Consider the following 14633-nt stretch of genomic DNA (forward strand, 5'->3'; position numbering starts at 1 on the left):
AGTTTATCGCAAGCCAACACATACTGACCGACTACTAGACCAATCATCTTACAACCCTACATCACACAAAGCCACCACAATTAGAACATTAACAAGACGTGCATAAATCATATGTGATTCACCGGACGCTCTACAAAACGAAAACAACTATCTCAAACGTGTTTTTGACAAAAAAAACTATAACTCTGACTTTATCAAACGCAACACTTACAAACCCAACGAACTCAACGAAACGAACAACTCAGTTACAACAGCAACGATACCTTACATCAAAGGTACGTCTGAGACTATCTCGCGTATCTTACGACCATACAACATACGTGTCGCACATAAACCAATCACAACGTTACGACAAGTACTAACGAACATAAAGGAAAAAGAACAACCCAACGAACGACAAGGTGCAGTTTACAAAATAAACTGCTCCGACTGCCACGCCTCCTATATCGGGGAAACTGGCAAGAACTTAAACATAAGACTTACTGAGCACAAACGAGCTACTAAGAAACAAGACAAAACTAATCACATTGCCGAACATCACCGAATCACAAAGCACAACATTGACTGGGACTCGGCAAAATGCATCACTTACAGTACTGACTATAGACAACGGCTTACATTAGAAAGTTGGTATACCAACTTGGAACAAACCCCCCTGAACAGATCACAGCAATTACCGGCACCTTACAAACGACTTATTCACAATACAAACAAACGATCAACTAAAAACATTACACTTCAACTAATTCACAATGACAATACACAATTGACACCCACACATTACAACTAAAAACGTCACACCTAAATCACACATCACAACTAAAAATAAAACATTTCACTTCACACTAATCCACAATGACAATACACATTTCCTGTACACACAATACAATGACGTAAGAACCAGATAACAAATACGGCTAACCTGACGTTTACTCCTCATTTGACTCTGAAGATGACTACCGCTAAGGTTGTCGAAACGTCAGTCAACAACAACAAAAACAGTCCTTCTCAGGACTTTATTAACCTGGACGATCATCATTTACAAACATATAACGATACTCCCGGGTTCAAACCATTTACTTTATTCCGTATAGTGTTAATATTTACATCAATAGTTGTTACAATTCTGTAGATTGAATAGTAATTCAGTCACAAGACTGTAATTACTGATTCATTATAAACGCTCTATCTGCCTATCTACGTATATATCTCTATATATTCAGGTAGTTTTACTTTACAGTCACGATGCGTTATCTCATTTCATTGTATTGATGAATTTCATTTCCTCTGTTCGTAAAAGTTTGTTTTTCCAGAAGAAAATCAAACAGTTGAATGTAGAATTCAACGTCACAATTGTTTTCAGCCAAAGTAACATAAATTTATCAAATGTTACTTTTGTTTGTGGAACCAGAGCTGCAGAAAATCCCAGCACAAGTGTTAGAACGTAAAAAGACATGAGACAGGCGAATGCCAGCAGACAGCTCGATATGTGCTGTGACGAATTCACTCTTGTTTTTTTATGATCTGTAGAAATAGTCCCGACACTTTTTCGGGAGATTTTAAATAGTTTGATATTAATGAAGAGCAATGGAGTCATGAAGAAAAGACTGGCAAGTACACTGTATGCTTCCATTGAGTAACCAGCTCGTTAATGCTCATTGTCGACGTAACAAAGTTCACCAGAAGCATTATTCCCAGAAGTTTCAGTAGTTTTCCTTTTGTGATCTTTGTCTTGTGGTATAATGGATGGAATATAGCCATATATCTATCGATGTTCATGACTAATAGAGCGAGAATGGACGTCAAGTGAAAAAAAGATGTGGCTTCGAGTGTCATCGACACCCAATGTGGTCTTATTTTAAACTCCTTGCTTATTAAGTATGCGGATAAAATCGCATTTAAAGGATGATTGACGACAACCGACAACAGGTCGCAACACGATAGCACCATGATCATGAAATAAGACAGTTTCTTTCGTAATTATGTGTTGCGCCAAAACACGACAGTCACAAGCGAGTTCAGAATGATGCCAAGAAATAAAAATACAACATTGACGATCGTTATTGACAGGAAATTAATATCTTCCAGATTCATTTTGGCTTGACATGACGTGATCAGCCTTTTATGAGGTGTCCAACAAGATATGAGAGGACTATATGTATTTAGATTTTTATTTAATTATACATTGAACAAACCTACAACCTGTATTGCAAATTTTCCGAAATCAGTAGATCCTTATTCGCCAGTCATCGAATAGTTTCTCCCTTCTTCGGTGTGACATCATTTTTTGGCAGTTTAATTGATATGCAAAACAACATTGAGTATTTATAAGCGTGTATTCGTTTTTTCTTTTTTATGTCTTGTATTATCTACACCTTATATTATCAAAACCTTCTGAGTTAAACTGAAAAGAAATCAAAGCAATATAATTGCCAGTTGTTTTTGTAGATTAAAGTATTATTATAGCAACGCTATCGTTGAGGCTATATTGACGATTAATCTTTATCATATAGTGTGATTCGCGATGAGATTTCATATTTTTGGGTGAAGGTCGATCACGGCTATTTATCTGTCATATTGCTTCGTTTCATAATCGTAGGGAGAACGAAGGTTGTTGAACGTCATTAATTGCAGAATTGAATAGTTTTTGTTGAAAAATTAATTAATTCATTTGATGGATAGTTTTCAAAATTTTTCATGTCGCACTAATGGCAAACGAATAAAAGAAAGTTGCAATAAAAAGATTTGATGACGTCAGTCATCTTTCTGAGTCAAAAGGATTAAAATTCCATTTTTGTCTAAACTATGTTGATGCAATACGAACGATCACAAAATGATAACTTAACCCCAACATTAGAAAATTTTTTTGTAGGTAATTTATTATTACGTATCACAACTTCAATCTTTTTCCCAGTGCAGTAGCCAGTTCGTTAATTGAGGAGTGGGAGGACTGAGAGCATGATCATATTTACATACTTTGCTTAATTATATTGGCGCAGGTGCGTATGACATTGCATTCGAGAACAGGGCCATAGCTAGAACACTAATTTTATGGCAAAGTACTGTAAGCCTCATTCCGTTGACTTTGGCTGATGTAGTGCGTATCTATGTAACCATGGAAATAGTAAACAGTCGTTAGAAAGCATGCCTAAAAGGACACGTTTGAGATCAAAGACTTCACATGTTGAAATGAACAACAGTGCAGATAAAAAAAACCATTTAGCTCAATATAGTTTGTTTGACGGAAAGCTACGTGCAAACGTATGTTTACTCAACATGTGCTCAACATTGTTTGCATTTGTCTAGTGATGTTGAGAGTTGACTTAAAATGATAACTCGTAGGATCATGTGATAAACATTCCACGACGCCTAGCAACTGCGTATATACAGCTACATATACAGTTCAGTGACCAGCTAAATTACGATAATATACGATACACAGTGTGCAAGCTTTCGTTCAATATTAACTTTGCTGTTCAAACGCATTAAACAATTTGGCTATGGTGACCGCGGAACAAAGAAAATGTTGATGGCTATTGAGTGGAAAGTTTGAGCAAGCTCAAACTTTTCTCAACTGCGTTCAAGTCCATGCCACTGACACTCTTCGATAGGTTGTGAAAATGCTAAACTTGTTGCGTCTACAATGTAGAGCGCATGTTGTGACAACATGTTGAAAGCGTTTGCACGTAGCCTAAGGTTCAGTTGTTTACCATATTATTCCCATCCATGTAAAACCTGTCCTCTTATACATTACATTAAGTCTTTTCAGGTAGAAATTTACTTGGCCTAGTTAATTAATGTGCTACGAAGTCCGGGTGTGGCTTGTATCAGTGAGTACTTATCCCCGATTGACATGTATTGTCACCATGCAAACTTACCCTTTGGTACGGGCAGTGTGACAACACATGCAACGTTTTTAATAAATAACTATCTAAGTATTGTGTCAAGGTGAGTCAAGGACACCATCTTCAAAGGTGGCAAAAAGCAAAATTGGAAATGGAATTTAAGTTAAAACAAATTTTAAAAAACCCATCCTATCGAACATTTCAAGAATTAAACCTAGACTCTCAACTTTCCAACTTTATATCGACTCAGTAAAAGCAGATATTAGTCGTAGATATCATCCGTTTTGCCACCTTTGAAGATGGCGGCTTGCCTTGCTAGTAACCTATAGCATTTTGGCGGAATCGGATATCTGGTAGAATGTGTTCTAGGTCATTGGGGTGCGGGTACTGGTTTGGTGATAACTCATATTCTGCACCTGACCATCACATGCTTGCCACCCAGAATAAATTTTGATGAGACTGTTGTATAAGATACTGAAGAGAGACACTGTAGACAGTTAATTTGAATAATGACTAGCTTGCTCACACTTTGTCACTTATTTATGCTCCTATTTACTGCTCGCTAGGTACCTTCTCTATCCCACGCCGCTACTGGTTTCTCAATTTTAACCTTGCTTTATGCGCAGCCTCGAAAATTTGTGGCGGTGGATATTCATATGGACTTCAAACAGCAGCATGTATATAGTTTTGGCGCTTGTACGTCACTGGCTTAAGTGAAGAGATTTGTGGTCGCTAGACGTCTCTTATTACAGCCTCTTACCCTAGTGCAAACTGCCGCTGCGGGACATTCCGAATTGAGTGGATAGTGATCATAGTGTGGCTCCAATTCATTATATATCGTACTAGAGGGTTTGCTTCCAAGCTAAAGCTGCACCAACAAACTGCTTTTTTAGTACATCATCAACGCAAGTGGAACTTAAGACGGGGGGACAATGTCCGAGAGGACGCGTCAACGCCTGGTTTTTTACAGTCATGTTTTTGTTAGGTGTCGTGTGTAATTAGCAACAATATATTTTTCCATTTTATGATTATTTGTGTTTGGTGCTGCTGTAATCTCCGACAAGTAAGTTGAAAAATTTATGAACAATGCAATGCGAGCGTTTGGTTGTGTATTTTAAAAGCATTGTTTGGCAAATCTCGGTTGAAGATGCACGCGGCGGCATGGTTTGCTCCAACACTACAAGTGTTACTAATTACGGCTTGCATAATCGCGATAAAAGGATTTTGAAGTCATTTCAAAGCTTTATTTTGCTCTTTGAAGACCATATTCCTTTGAACTTTCATGGTTGATGTGAGTACAGTTGTAAAGCGCGTTCAATACAAGCCAAGAGTTAAACTTGTGTGTTAAGGAATAATAGCATCTGTTATGTGTCTATTTTATAAGGGCTTAATTAAGGGCGTCTAGCTGAAGATGATTGATTTTATTGAACGTACTTTAAACTCATTAAACCTTATTCCAAACTGTGCCTTTTGATAATATTTTAGCTATTATGTTATTTATTTCAGAGTAGTTCAATTTTTTAATTGTTTGTTCTTTCAATTTGAAGGTCACAGTAAAGTGTCTTCTCAACTTCAAGATCAAGTCGAGAATACCTCGACATCAAAGTGAAGTGGCTTAAGGTTCAGAAGCAAGGCAGCCAGGAGGATGATGTCAATGTCCATTGTGGCTCCCAAGACTTGAACCAGATTGACAAGAATTTGGACAATTCTTGGGAGCCGTCCCATCTAGGAATCATTGCAGAATTAAGGTTTGTGTTCAGTGGGAAAAAAATTAGCACAACAGAATACACATTTTGCTCAAAAGGAAAAATTTTTGTTTATAATGCTTTATGAATTAGGAGCAATGTCTCCTATGTCATGCTGGAGGGTCAAATCACTTATACCAGACAAACCAAAAAAATTGTTCAAACCTTTTTCCTTCTCATCAAAAAAATCAAAGCTTTGTTGTTGCTAAATAGATGAAAATGAGGATTTTTACCATTTATAAGGTACGACTGTGTGACATTTACCACCCCTGACCTGACCTTTTTTGCTCCAGTGTCTTAAGAGTGAAACTTTGTCTTTCTATGCTGGTCAGATGTGGACACTTGATGAAATATTGCGAACAGCAAAATGAGTCAAGTAGTAGTTTGAAATTTTGATAAAGAGGGCTTAAAAGATAGTTTATTTAATTAGCGCAAGTCTAAATGACTCAAACATAATGACTAACTAATATATAGCATATTTGAAAAATACTTGGCCGGTGTACCAGTCCCCCTATCCCATGTGTCAGACCATGATGATATTAATGATTAATAATTTCTATTGTGCAAATTTCATTTTGCTTATGTGCAGAATCCTATTAAATACATTTATCTTTAATTAATGCCAACCTATGTTGCCATATGTTTACACACATGTGCTGTTTGACATTCTATATCTAAGGTTGTCTTGCTTTTCTGTCTTAAGTTTAACAGGAGTTGCAGTCAGAGAAATGAGACTTACAGCAGACTGCTTTTGAAGACTTTTTACATCATTTTTTAATTACTAGTAAAACTGTTTGGGTGTCGGCAAGGGGGGAGGAGGCAAGGTGTGGCAATCCCTCCTCTCCTATATCACTTTCAAGATAATGGTCTAGCAGTAGTGGAGGGTTTTGCTACTTGAAAAAATCTTGCCACAGGATTGAGCTTGTAAAATTGCCTCAAAAACGGCGTTCCAGCTCTTCAGGGACATTTTTCTTAAAGTAGAATTATATTGTCAACTGAATGTATAAAACAAACTTTTTTATTGCAAACTCGTTTCGGCAATCTTATGCCATCGTCAGTGTGAACAAATTAAATGAGCTTTGTTCCATAAATGTTGTATACTATATATGAACTTTGATAAGTTATTTACAGACAATAGAGATAAGTGTAGAGTTACAATTATTTAAAAGTAATTCATATGTCAAAAGCGGATGATACGTGAAGCGACAGAACATTGAATAGAATATACATTTACAAACTAAGAAAGGTGTTAACAATGTGAACCTGCTTATTGAGTTCAGGTTTGAGCTTATTCATATGCAAGGCTTCTTTAATTTTAAAAGTGGAAGAGAATTTGTCAGGGTCAAGCCTTGTTGTTTACGTTTACTTAAGTAAAAATCTCTGAAGCTTCCATTCTCTTAGCAATGTAACATCGTTACTTAAAGGTTTGAATTTTGTGGTATCATTAATAATTAAGTAGCGGGCGCTCTTATAAATTTGTTTGTCCATTATTACTATTCCATTACCTTTATTCGGTTTAAGAAGCATTACGTCATTGTTGTTCCGTAGTCCTAAAAGCACGTGATGTTTCTTCAGATCTGAAGGAATTCGTTGGTATGATGAGATGTAACTTTGTGCCATGTGAGCTAATTCATTCTTTAGATGATCTTCTTTATTGCGTAGTTTTTCTTTGAGAGGGACCAATGGATGCTTTCGAAAGTGGCAAGTATATTGGATCGGTTGACTGGTTCACAACCCGCTAGATTTCATGGTTTACCTAAATTGCATAAATCACATATTAATTACTTGTAAATAATTGTAACTCTGCCCTTATCTCTATTGTCTGTAAATAACTTATCGAATTTCATGTATAGTTTACGACATTTATGTGACATAGCTCATTTAATTCGTTCGCACTGACGATGGCATAAGATTGCCGAAACAATACATGTTTGTGGATGTAGATCGTCCAGGTTAGTAGAGTCCTGAGAACACCAACAGTCCTTCTCAGGACTATACTAACCGTGACGATATTGTCCCACGAAGAATGCCCAGGCATTTTTAAATCATCTTTAGTCCCAAGTTGTACGCCATTGTGACGGTAAAATTGAAGGTAGAAAGACGTTTTAGCGGTTTTCACGCAAGAACAGTCGATCATTGAGCTATACAAAAACCTTATAAGACTTTATGTAATTCAATGCAGTCAATACGAAACGAAAGAGAATGCGCGTATGGCTTTGATCAAAGAACCAGACTTAAACAAAAGAAAGTTGAAAAGCAGAAGAAATGCAAATCAAACAGTACATCTTTTTGGTTTGCACCTTTAAATCTTTTGAGAACATTTTCGGCTTCCTCTCTTTTATGTCAACAAGCGTTATTAGGATCGTAGATGATGTCACTTAAATGATTTCACCTTTTGTTGTAAATGATGTTACTTCATGTTGTAAATAATGTCACTTGATGTTGTAAATAATGTCGTGGATGATGTCACTTGATTTCGTGGATGATGTCATTTGGATGGTATTCTATGATGCTACGGATAGTTTCGCTTGATGCCGTCGTTCGACGTTGTAGATCACACATTGAACTAAAATACATGGAACGCTACCTTAAGCAAATAATTAAAGCCAAATCTTACACCCAGACACGCAAGATTACACCCAGATACAAGTGTTTAGTGGTTTGAGATTGTGAAAATTGATTGACTACACACGCGTGTCTGTATGTAAAATTTGGCTTCAAAATATTATTAGAGTTTTGTATTACAGGTAGCATTCCATTTTAGTTCAATGGGATTACATCGCAAAGATGATGCCACTTAATGCCGTGGAGTGTGGCGAGCGAAAGTCAGCCAGGACTTCTGCAAATTTGTCAGGTCTATTTACGACGTAAATCCCACCTAATCCTCTGTTTAAATATCGAGCCCATCCGACGATTTACTATTCTCTTGCAAAAGTACTATCTGGGTCTATGCCAACTCCGTTAAATGTCTAAAGCATAAGCTCGTTTGATCTGCCTTATGTTGCGTATAGTCTTTGAAAATTGATGTCAATCCAATTGCTTGACTGTGTTCGACAGAATATTACATAGCAATGGGCATTTACTCAGAAAACCTGGTGTGATTATTGCTAACTATGTTGCCTTCCAAATAGCGTCGATCCTTTTGTCGAAAAATATCACCAATAATTATATTGGCATATTTCACCGACTTCTCCGGAAAACAAAAAGGGGGAGGGAGCCAACAAAAAAGTAGCCCCTTATAAAAATTACCTGTTCACTTAAAAACACGTCAATGGATACGAAAGCTTATATATAAAAGTTATATTGATAAAATGATAGAAATTCGGTAATTGTCATAGTCAGAATTCTCTCTAAAACAAAATGAATTATATATGAAACTTTATGTTTGTACACGTTACATGTTCTATAGTATTAAGGGACTGAAAACAAAGAATTAAAGAACTTATTCATCAAAAGTATTGACAGACAGCAGAAGGATGAAAACGATTGTATTTAGTCGTAGAATACCCGTTTCTTCAACGCATTTGTTGGATACATTGTCTCATGTATTATTTTTACTTCTATAAGTTGATGCACTTCCCCAACTAATAGATGGTGCTACGAGCTCTGCCCGGGCTGTTCCTCCCATTTTCCTCGACGTGCCTGCAATTTTCGAAAATAATGAAATCCCTGTGATTGGAAATCTGATGTTTTACAGAGCGAACACCGAAATATTATGAATGTCTAACTAAGAAATAAAAGATGTTTACTGTGCTTGGACAGGCTTATGCAAACCGAGGAGATCTTTCTGGAGAATTCTGCTCGAGAATTCTCACAAACATCTCCAAGATATGCATAAGCCACTGCAAAACATCTTTTATTTCTTTTATAAAATAACAATAATGCGAAACAAACAAAACGTTTTAATATTCTTCTAACGTGTAGTAATGGTTGATTTTCAAAGTCTATTCGACTGATTGATTGATTGATTGAATGATTGAATGATTGATTTGATTGGTCGGGCTTAGATCCTTCGGTACAGGCTAATGTAAACACAGCTCTAGAACAATCAGCGCACGCGTTTCTTTGTCTTTTTTTTTTATAATTCAGATTAAATCATAGGATTATCGGAATATATTAGGTAATTTATTGGCGAATTAACATTTGAAAGGCAACTTTGTTGCCTCAAATAACCTTTCGTTACTTAAAAATAGTCATACAGAACCAATCAAAAAAGCTAGGGTGCACAAATTGCATGTATTTTGTCGATTTTTAAATGATGCCGAAGAAATTTGCTTTTTCAAATGGAATCGTTTTAAGTAGATTGATTAATCAAACTGGCAGATGTCATGTCAAGTTTTAATTCATTGTAATTCATTTTGTTTCTCATACACTTCGATCATTTTTATTTTAACGATCGTCCAAGTGACGTAGTGCGTAGCTGTTTTTATCATGCTCATGGCGTAATAGTCTATCGTGGTTGTATATATCTGCTAGCGGATGCGTATCAGAAAGGAATGACGACATTCAAGTTCTTAAAGCATGGGTTAATCCGCCTAAATTCTCTCGAATATTCACAATTGTTACAGCATGGCCTCTTTACTCATGCAAAAAATCCCCTTTGGTGAACAACGTAAAGGACAAGCGTCGGTCGTTTTTCAATTTACCCGTCTTGTATCGTCAACTTAATCGGTGAATGTTAGCGACGACAATTCTCTCTTCAAGAATGGCGAACCCAGGCTTCTGATGTACTCTGCCTCAACCTTTACGCAAAGCTTCTTCATCAAACATTTTTTTGTCTCATAAAACCAACTAAGTTAAGGCAAGTGCGGTGTTTGAAGAGTCCGCCATCAAATAGTATTCCTTTTCACGATTAGTGACCCGCACGTTGAAAGAATCTACGTCGGCCACCATTGGCTGAATGTATTTTGTACATATGACTCATTTTGCTTATTTAGCAGGTGTTTCGTTGAAGATAATTAAAAATAAAAATATGTGATCTCAATGCGGCGTGTGTGTCGATGATGTAACTCGGTAAAAATTTATGTAAACATCGGCTGGTTTTTTTTTGTGCGTTTATAAAACTCCCTGGCGAGTTTTCTGGGTTCTTTGGAAACAGTTTGAAAGGTATAGACGATTTGCATCGCTCTACTGCAATGTCAGTTTCATTATTTTTGTTGCAAAAGTATTGGCAGCGGGTTTAATGCTGCAATAATAGCAGGTATATTATCATTAGGATCTGCGGCTTTGCTACGGTTTTGTAATTTTCTATCCTCCGGACCGACAATTTTGCATTGTTAATGTAACTTAACTTGTTTTAGTTAAAATTAATACTCTATAGTGCTTTTGATACCGTAGCATGTCAACATGCATGCTAGTAGCGGCGTACAGTGCTGAAGTCGTTTGTTCTGTCGTATAGACTATTCGTAAATACTTTAGGTTTTAGCTTGAAAATCTTGTGATTTGCCACAATTTGTATTTGTAAATGGATTTTTAGTGCCGACATTCTGTTTTAAGGATTCTGGCCGAAGTGAATGTGCTTTGTACGCTCGAGAAAGAAGCAAAGTTGATTCCATTGATTGATCATCTTGTACCTATTCATGCATCTTACGCTCAGGTAGATTTTTCATTCTTTGAATTTCATTTAGTTTCCTTTTAAGATAGCTTAAGGGTGTTGAGGATTTAAATCTAAAAATCAGATCATTTTTGGTGAGGACACAAGACTAGAATTTTTTTTAAGGACTCAGGTTTGAACATATGATCATTCCTGATAAAGATGCTGGACTGGAGTATACGTATAAGGGCTAAAGTTTCAACTTCAGATTATTCGTGATGAAGACACCCAAACTGGAGTGTATAAAAATTTATGTCTTAAACATCAGTTCACTGCTGATGAGGGCTCTACATTGACTGGATTATATAAGGACTCAAATTTAACAACAGATCAATCCTGATTAAAACACTGGACTGTTTGTTAAGCATATAAGAACTTGGTTTTAACTTTCAGACCACTCCCAATGAAGTCACCAGACTAGAGTATAAAAGGAATTATTTCAACTTCAGATCAACTGATGAAGACACTAGACTAGAATATATAAGACTGAAGTTTCAACATTAGATCACTTCTGATGAAAATACTAGACTAGAATATATAAGACTGAAGTTTCAACATTGGATCACTCCCGATGAAGACACAAGACTGGAGTTTATAAGGAAAGTTTCATCATGAAATTATCCCAGATGAAGATACTAACCTGTGATGTGCATTTAATATATACGACAAGTTTTTTTAAAATAGACATTTTTCGACATCTCCTGATGCCATCTTCAGTATAAGTGAAATAAATAAATGGCATCATGAGATGTCGAAACATGTCTATTTTAAAAAAACTCTTATATATTAAATGCGCATTAGCAATAGTGCTTCTAAGAAATTATGGAACCTGTGGTGTATTAAGCATCAGATCACAATCTGATAACAATCTTAATCTGACTTGCAGCATGATACTTTATTTTAACATTACAGGACAGTAGTCGAGGAAACACGGTGATCTGTCTTAAAGCAGATGGTCGTGAAGAAACATCGTTGGATCTACAAATTCTTATACCCGGTATGTGTACATTTTTCAAAATTTTCAGTTGAATTTTTCCCCGGTCGAGCGAATTGTTTACGAGATATTTGGATTATGACTTAGACTCACGTTGCTCTAAGTTTCGATAGAGTTTTAGTGACGAATGCAAGTGTTTGCTGTATTGACATTGTCGTATTTCCAAAGTGGTGTCTCTTGCTCGCTTTATGTTACGCCTAACTTGACTAAAGAGTACTTCTGACTCTGCAATGCTGCTGATATTTATACACAAGTCGTGTTATGGCATGTGCGGCATTGTGCGTGTATAGTCATCAGTGGCGTATAGCCAGCCTGCTAGCTTGGTCTTCCTATAGGTAAACTTCAGAACAGCAGTGTTCATTTCTTTAGTGAAACACCATTTTTTATTACATAGAACGAGTAAACTCGCCGTCTTGCCTCGCCACTGGTGGTCTTGATGTTTTCACATTTTCTTATGAAAAATAGAATACTTTATTGTGAATGTATTTCAGAGCTTTATTGAGCAATACCATGCGCAAATATTTTTCATGCAAAGATTCAGGCCCGAGCGTCCCCCAGTAAACACCGATAGGTGTCTTGTAAATGAGATACTCACTAGAAGGTATATTTCAAATAAGGTTTCCATTAGGGAACTGGAAAGGAATTCGTAAAGTCTTCGGAAATTACTTGCGAGCATTCAACGAACATCAAAATCCTAAAGGATGGAAGTTTTCGTGTCAAAACACTTCAAACATTCGCGGAAAACAGCAACCTCCTTCCCGTCACGTCAAATACGTGTGCATTCTTGAGAAATCTTTCAAATCACGCAATTCTTCGTAATACTGTTGTGTGAAGCATTCCAAGCCAGCGATAAGTTTGTAAATATCAATAAGCAGAAGTTTGTACAAAACGAGGCCGATGTTAATGAAATAATTAAAAATCACGAAATTGAAATATGATGCAAATTAGAGTTTGTTTATTAGAGTGACAAGAGCTTTGGAACCAACGGTAATCATTAAACGTATTTATGCTGCCGTACGTTGGACCGCGGAGGATCGATTGTTGGGAGGACTCATTATGATCATATTCATGTTTGCATCTGTAGAAATTAGAACACAATAGATTTCCAAAAAACTCGTGTATGAATACTACCCTCCTACCCCCCAATAATCGATCTTCGGCTGTTTTTATGTTTAAGTTTGGTTCATGCGAGCAAATCTTTTATGAACACACTACGCAGTAAACAAAATGTGTGGCTGTGTCGTCAACAACTTTAAGGACTTCGGACGAACGGCAAACGCTTTTGAAAAAGCTTATCTTTGCAAACATCGGCAATTCTGTTGCCAAATATACTGAACTGCTGAAGAGTACATCTGCGATGGCAATTTTCTGCATGCTTATATGATTGTAGTGATTTTCAGCCGTTACTTTTGTCTGTGACTCTGTTAGTATAAGTTGTTGAAATCTCCGCGAGTCACATTCGTAAGTAATTTCCGAATTAATTTCTTTAAGACTTTTACGAATTCGTTTCCAGTTCTCTCACGGAAAGCTTTTTTTGAAGTATGTCTTTAAGTGCATACCTTGTTTTATATGAAAACCACTAAAAAAGGAAGTTCTCCCCTGTATAAATACGAAATGCATGAATCCCCGATCTTTCGTACACAGCATGAAAATATAATTTAAGCGATGACACAAATTTTATGTGATTTTTATGTGTATAAAATAATGCCCGCTTGAGTTGTACCAATCATAACATACTGTTTCCATTTTCCCTGAACTAGTTTCAACAGCTTTGTCTATTGAGCGTTAAAGAATGTGTGTCGACCAAGATTCATTGCGTGCTTTTTTTATGTTTACATCGCTAGTTTTTGAGTTTGTGGCACACTGAACTCAATTTCGTCACTACGTTGTCTAATTTATATGAAAATTTGGCCAAAAAACATTAAGTAAAAACTCTATTTTATATTAATTATTATCGTTTGTCTAAGTTGCATGGACTACACTAACAAATTCGCCATTTTCTCGACACACAATATTTCCGTCCTGATCACGCTGTCTATGGTGCTGTGATTAACGCGCAATGCATCTTGGTTGACAAACATTCTTTAAATGTTCTTCTTGTGTCATTTACGTGTTCGTAGAAAGCCAATTGAAGAAATGCTCGGAGTGTTATGTACAATGGAAGGATATTCAAAGTGGTCAGTATTTACATTTTCCAAACGATTACACGTCAGCTCTCAGCAGGGAGAGGGACTTAGATAGGTTGTTTACAGATGGATTCATCTAATCCTGAGTTAACTTCGCTTTGACCAACCCCCTTCCCCTGAGGGTTGAACAGCCCCCTCTCCCCTGAGGTACCTTCCTTACATGGAAGTTCGTTCTTATTAAAAGACTTGCATCTCCGTTTGATTTGCATTTTACATGGGCGTTGGTTAGTAATATTGAGGTCAGACAAATCTTCAAGAGTTCATGAAAGA

At 36.5% G+C, this 14633-nt stretch overlaps 1 protein-coding gene and 2 long non-coding RNA genes across 8 annotated transcripts in view; 1 reads left to right on the forward strand and 2 right to left on the reverse strand.

Moving 5' to 3' along the window:
* Positions 1 to 5067: 5067 nt before the first annotated feature.
* LOC124442639 lies at positions 5068 to 5789 on the reverse strand. The gene is made up of 2 exons (XR_006947312.1): positions 5756 to 5789; positions 5068 to 5570 (listed from the first exon to the last, which is right to left on the reverse strand). It is a non-coding gene; the product is annotated as an uncharacterized LOC124442639 (long non-coding RNA).
* Positions 5440 to 14633, forward strand: part of LOC124442628 (protein still life, isoforms C/SIF type 2-like) — a 30562-nt gene continuing 21368 nt past the window's right edge. The window contains exons 1-4 of one of the 5 annotated variants that reach the window (XM_046993120.1): positions 5440 to 5593; positions 11087 to 11186; positions 12096 to 12180; positions 14298 to 14354. The gene's annotated coding sequence lies outside the window, so the exon portion shown is untranslated. Of the gene's footprint in view, positions 5594 to 10013; positions 10697 to 10722; positions 10791 to 11086; positions 11187 to 12095; positions 12181 to 14297; positions 14355 to 14633 lie in introns of those variants that run through there. The other 4 variants (XM_046993119.1, XM_046993121.1, XM_046993124.1 and 1 more) reach the window with 4 other exon arrangements.
* On the reverse strand, positions 5870 to 8297 carry LOC124442638. Of its 2 annotated transcripts, XR_006947311.1 has the most exons (3): positions 7891 to 8297; positions 7096 to 7346; positions 5870 to 5931 (listed from the first exon to the last, which is right to left on the reverse strand). It is a non-coding gene; the product is annotated as an uncharacterized LOC124442638 (long non-coding RNA). The 2 variants fall into 2 exon arrangements; XR_006947310.1 differs by lacking the exon at positions 5870 to 5931 and having other exon boundaries at positions 6593 to 7346.

The sequence above is a fragment of the Xenia sp. Carnegie-2017 genome, unplaced genomic scaffold (genome assembly GCF_021976095.1).
Source record: "Xenia sp. Carnegie-2017 unplaced genomic scaffold, XeniaSp_v1 HiC_scaffold_20, whole genome shotgun sequence".
Lineage (NCBI taxonomy): Eukaryota > Metazoa > Cnidaria > Anthozoa > Malacalcyonacea > Xeniidae > Xenia > Xenia sp. Carnegie-2017.